Genomic DNA, 6,000 nt, shown 5'->3' with positions numbered 1-6,000 from the left:
TCGACTCGAGTTGTCCGCTCGGGTACACAGTCTAGAACAAATACCAAGGTTTGAACCTAGTATAACTCGACTTCATGCCGGATCCCTAGTAGGAACGCTTATTTGCATCATGTTGCATTTGACTTAGGGGGCTCAACACAGGGGTTGGGTCCGTCTAGGACAAGCAACCTGAAATGAAAAGACCAACTTGCTGCATCCTATTTGTTTTGCGCATTTATTTGCTTCGGTTCCGCATGCTGACCGGTTTCTAAAAAAAAGAAAAATAGCAGCGTAGGGAGATAATTACTTATTTTGGAAAAATAAAACCAATATCCCAGTAGTGTCGAAACCTCGTCGGAATTTTTCTAAAAAAATATATAAAACCAAAAGTTGTCTTTTAGTTTGATTCATTAAAAAAAATATAAAAATTGTTCTTTTCTTTTTAAGAAAAAAAAGGGATATTTATTTTAAAAAAAATGGAAAACTCATAATTCAAAAAAAAGGTGTTATTTCTTTTGTAGTACCCTTTTATAAATTCGGACTAATAGTCCAAATATTGCAAAAAAAACAAAAAAAAATATTTTTTAGTATTTATCTTTCTCCAAAAATAATACTTATTCTTGATTGCTAGGTTTATTTGATTTTCTCTATTCACGATATGACCGAACTATGCGGGTCTGATTCTCACCAGATGTGAGATACATAGGCAAACCCCATCGGTTCCGGCCCCAATTTTTAAAATCCAAAAAAAAAAATATTTTTCCTTAGAAAAAAAAAAGAAATAAAAGATATAGAAGTTTTCTCTAAAATTAAATAAAATAAAAAAAATAAAAATAAATAGTCTTCTTCTTTCTGAAGTCTTTCATATGAAAAAAATGAAATAAGCAGCAACAAAAATCAAAAAATAATACTCTTTGCTTTCTAGTCTTTTTTTGTAAAATGTCCAAAAAATATATATTTGAAAAATTGAATTTCAAAATATTAGGATTTTTCTTTAGAAGTGCTTTTGTAAATAAATAAAACTCATAATTCCGCATCATTTTCTTAAAAAGTCCCTCTTTCAAAATTCAAGAGGCAACATCATATACATTCTTTCTTCCGTAGAAAAGGTAAAACAAAACAAAAAAAAAATCAACCAAACATATTTTTCTTTTTTTTAAATTTTCCAGAATTCCAGTCAAAAACAAATAAACTTTTAGAAGTCTTTCTTTAAAAATAAAACAAGAATCAGAATAAACAAAATTTTCTTTCTTTTTTTAAAGAAGTTCATTCAAAAAATCCAAAAAAAAAAAAATCAAATCTTTTGAGCCCTATGCTAAATGAGCACTTGCTTCTTCATTTTTATATATTTGTTAGTTTCGAACTACGTAATGGTCTGATTCACGTAGGCATCGTGATACGTAGGCAATCCTTATCGGATCCGGTCGCATTTCTTTTACTGCAAAATAAAAAATAATGATAAAAGAAAAACAAAAAAAATAAAAACAAAAAAAAAATAAAAAAAAATAAAAAAGAAAAGAAAGGGGAAAAACTAATAAAAATGACGGAATGACGCATGCTCTCGTAGCAAACATATAGTAATCCACTTAACTGTATAGGTGCATCATGCCCAACGTGAGATTAACTATCTGTTATTTGCTGCAAATTAACCGTGCGCTTGTCGATGAGTATATCCAGGGTTTTTGAAAGACGGTTGGTTTGGTGAAAGTCTGGCCTCGCACCCATACTTCACAAGGTCAAGGGGAAGTGTTCAGCTGCCTAGGGCCAGAAGCGGTACTCACACTTACTTCATCAAGTCAAAAGGAAGTGTGGGAATGTCTTCAGAAATTCCATTGCAAACAATCCCTGTTTCTGAGGAGAGTTCGATCTCAGCCGTCCTCACGCCTGAATCCGCAACTGCGGAGGAAAATAGAATCCTACGGCTCCGCATGCTGGAAATGCTGGACGACTGGAATAGTGGGAAAGAGCCGCCAAGTGTCATCCCCGGATTCCCTGAATTATTCTCCAGGTCAAGTGGGACTTCAAATGTTCCCATAAATTATCCTGCTACCCCATTCGGGTACCCAGCCACCTCAGCCTTCTCTGCTGGATCGCCTTCTGACCCTCATCCCCGAATGTCAGCCACCGATGCAAGCATGAACATCTTTACTGCATCGCCTTGCCCGATTACGGCACAGCCTGCCACGTACAAGCCAAGCTTTGACTCATCCTCTTTTACATTCCAAGCACCATCGTTCTCAATGGAACCAACTAGATTCGCTACCAGCACTAATCCTCTACCGCCTCAGTGCGAGCTTGCGCCCAGGCAGGATCAGAGCCCCAGGATTGCAGAACAAAATGAGATTGCCAAAAGAATGAGAAGCCTTGAACAAAGTTTGAAGAATATGCAAGGACTGAGCGGACAAAAGAGCGTCTCTTACGCCGACTTGTGCATGTTCCCTCATGTGCACCTGCCAACGGGTTTCAAGACCCCAAAATTCGAGAAATACGATGGGCACGGTGACCCCATTGCACATCTTAAAAAATACTGCAATCAATTGCGGGGAGCCGGCGGAAAAGAAGAACTGCTAATGGCATATTTTGGAGAAAGTTTGGTGGGAGTCGCTTCGGAATGGTATATGGACCAGGACATATCTCGCTGGCATATATGGGATGATCTTGCCAGAGACTTCGTAGGGCAGTTTCAATATAATATTGACATCGCACCAGACAGAAATGCTTTGTCAAACTTAAAGAAGAAACCCTCGGAAAGTTTCAGAGAATACGCCATCAAATGGCGTGAGCAAGCGTCAAGGGTAAAACCTTCCATGGACGAGATAGAGATGGTCACTACTTTTCTCCAGGCTCAAGAGTCCGACTATTTCCAAAACATGATGTCGGCCATGGGAAAGCCTTTCGCAGAAGCGATTAAGATTGGAGAGATGGTGGAGAACGGTTTGAAAACGGGAAGAATTTTGAGTCAGGCAGCCATAAGGGCAACCTCCCAAGCCGTCCAAAGCGGGTCTGGAGGAATAGCAAGAGGGAAGAAGAAAGAGGAAACCTCCATGGTAGTGTTAGAGGTGGGAGAATATCATAATCCCGGGCTTTGTTCTCCGGAAAGAACCCCGCAACATCATTTCCCCCACCAAAATGCGACCTACGCTCCTCAGCCTTACATGGTTATGAGCACCCAGCCTTATATCCAGCGGTCACAACCAGTCAATCGGGGGCAGGCCCCACATCCTAGGAATCAGCCTCCTCACCGAAACCACTACAATCCTCGACCTCCTCCAAATAATTTCCGTCCTCGGGAACCACCCAGGAGACCCAACTACACACCAATCGGTGAACCCTATTCCACCCTATTCCCTAAGCTTGTCCAAATGAATTTGTTGCAGCCCATACCACCGAACGGGCAGAACCCGGGGTCACCATCATATCAGCGGGGTGTTAGATGTGCGTACCATTCAGGGGTAGAAGGGCACGACACCAACGACTGTTGGACATTGAAACAAGCTGTAGAGAATCTGTTAGACCAGGGGAAGATTGTGTTGAGAGACGAGGATATCCCAAATGTGACCAATAATCCGTTGCCCGCCCACGACAACGGGCCGATAGTTGGGATGATTTGTGAAGACGAGGAAGTCGATCTGGCACTGAAAGCCATAATTGCTATTGCTGATACAGAAAAGGGACCCAGGGTAACTCCGGAACAAGAAAAGGGAATAAGTGATGTATTCAAGCAGGCCTCCATGGTATGGGGGACGGTCAAAACACCTCGGCCGAACGAGCCAGTGTTTGTCGGACGCATACCACAGGAGCCAAAATACAACAAAGAGGAAGATGATAAGGTGTCCCCGCTCGACGAAAGTGAGGAAATATGTGAGGCAACAAGGGAAAAGCTATGCGAAATGCACATGGTCCAGCCAGGAGAGGGCACTAGCACCGTTGAAGTATCGTACATGGGGCCAAGCACCAAGCTTCAAAACTAGAAGGCTACACCATTCTTGATCAAACGGAAGTCCTAATGAACCTGTCTTGCCACTTTCTCTGCATCACGAGTAACCCCCGAGGGTGACTCAGATGTTTTTCTTCAGTTTCATGTTTTTAATTTCCTGAATGTCGACCTTTTTCCTTATCTTCCCCAAAATGCCAAGAAATGAAATCATGCTTGATTACTCACTTTCTTCTTCTATGTTTTCTTTTGTGTTCTCTTCAATTCTGATAAATGCAGCTTTAAATAACATGACATGTTTGCGGACTTCATGCCCGGATCACGAGAACTCCGATCAGACTTCAAATAATGAGTCAAAATTTGAGATATAAAGAATTTGAAAGTAGGAACAACTAAAGAAAATTGGTTCATGGTTTGGAAAATGTCCGTCACTAAAGCAGAATTTGAGAGCAGTAAATGGGTTTAGACCCGTACAGAAATGATAACCTTAATAACTGCGGTTTGTCACGGGCAATTATACCCAGAAAGAATGGTCCATACGTCATTGAAGAACGTTACCAAATGGAGCATTTGTATCTGGGCGACGTCGAAAGAAACGACGTCAGCCTTGCTTGGAAAGCAGGTGCGGTGATATGTCTAAATCACTCTGGCGGTATCTTTGCACAGTTTGAGATGACGAAGGCTTTCATTCTCGCTACCCAAACACTATCAACCCTTTGCAAAACCCATTTGAGCTGGTTACTCTTCTTTGATTACCCTCTTTGGAACCTGAAAATATTGTTGAAAATAAAGTGAAAAAAAAAAAAACAAAAGCAAAACAAAAACAAAACAAAAAAAAAACATAAACAAAACAAAAACAGAAACAAAAACAAAAAAAACAAAAACAAAAATCCAAAAAAACAAAAGTGTGCCTGAACTACATTTGACTTGATTCCGAAAGGATACGTAGGCAACCTCTCCGTGGGGTTCAGTCACACCAACAATAAAATCCAGGAATTCCCCCGAAAATAAAACTGGGGCAGAAGTTATAACGATTCAACAATGATCCCACCCAAGAGTTCCAAAGTTGTAGTTCAATCCAAATTCTTTTCACCCCAAACCTTTTTAAGTCCTTCTGATCAATCAGCAAAGCATTTCAAAATAGGAAGATGGAATTATTTGGGTCCGATACAACAAAATGAGGAGAATAAAGATGAGAGAGTCTTGTCGGTGAAAACCTTTGGGCACCGTGAGGCGACGAGAGAAGAGAAATTGAAATGAGAGAGCTTGTTTAGTAAAAACTCGCAAGGAGTACTAGCAGGCGACAGTAAGAAGAGAAATGAGAGAGGTCGACTAGCGAAAACCCGCAAAGGGCGTTGTCGGCCAAAAAGATGATTCCACCTCAGAAAGTCCTGGCAAGGTTCCCGGGTTTTTGAAAAAAAATATAGATCTGTTTTGATTCATGAGGAAATGCAAGTTCTCGGAGGTCGGGCATCCAGTCCAAAAGGCATGTCATGTCAGTTTGAAACTGGCATACACTCCAGATAAGTCCTTCTTTTCTCCCCGAAAGGGGCGTTTCTCTTTAAACTCATATGTTCTCCTTTACATAGTTTTCTTTGAGTTCTTTTTGATCTAACTCTTAATTCCGTAGTAATCGCAAAGAAAGGTGGCAGGACCGGTTTTACAGGGCTCCGTTTGGCGAGAGTCGAATAAAATGTACAACCTCGGTGGCGCGTCAGTCCCATCCCGACTGGCCATGATAGTTGATTTGCTTCCAAAACCGACAAATCCCCACAAGCTATCCCTTGTACAATTCCCCAAAGAAATCCACCCCAGCACATCCCCAGCAAGTTTGCTACAAAAAAAAAAAAAAATCCCCACAGAGTCTCCCTGATAAAATCCCCACCAAAATCCCCAAGCAGAAAGGGACAGAAAAGCCAAAGCCTTATAAGGCAAATCATCACAAAATCTGGAAACGCAAGTCTGAGTAGTCCAAGAGTTTTCGCATGTGAAATCCAATCAATAGCAGAGTTTCTCAACAAGAATTGGGCCAAGACAAAGCAATTGGAACAGTCAAGGCCCCCAAATCAACCGCCGTTTTCAAACTA

This window comes from Nicotiana sylvestris, chromosome 10 (assembly GCF_000393655.2).
Source record: "Nicotiana sylvestris chromosome 10, ASM39365v2, whole genome shotgun sequence".
NCBI lineage: Eukaryota > Viridiplantae > Streptophyta > Magnoliopsida > Solanales > Solanaceae > Nicotiana > Nicotiana sylvestris.
This window is presented reverse-complemented; position numbering follows the sequence as displayed.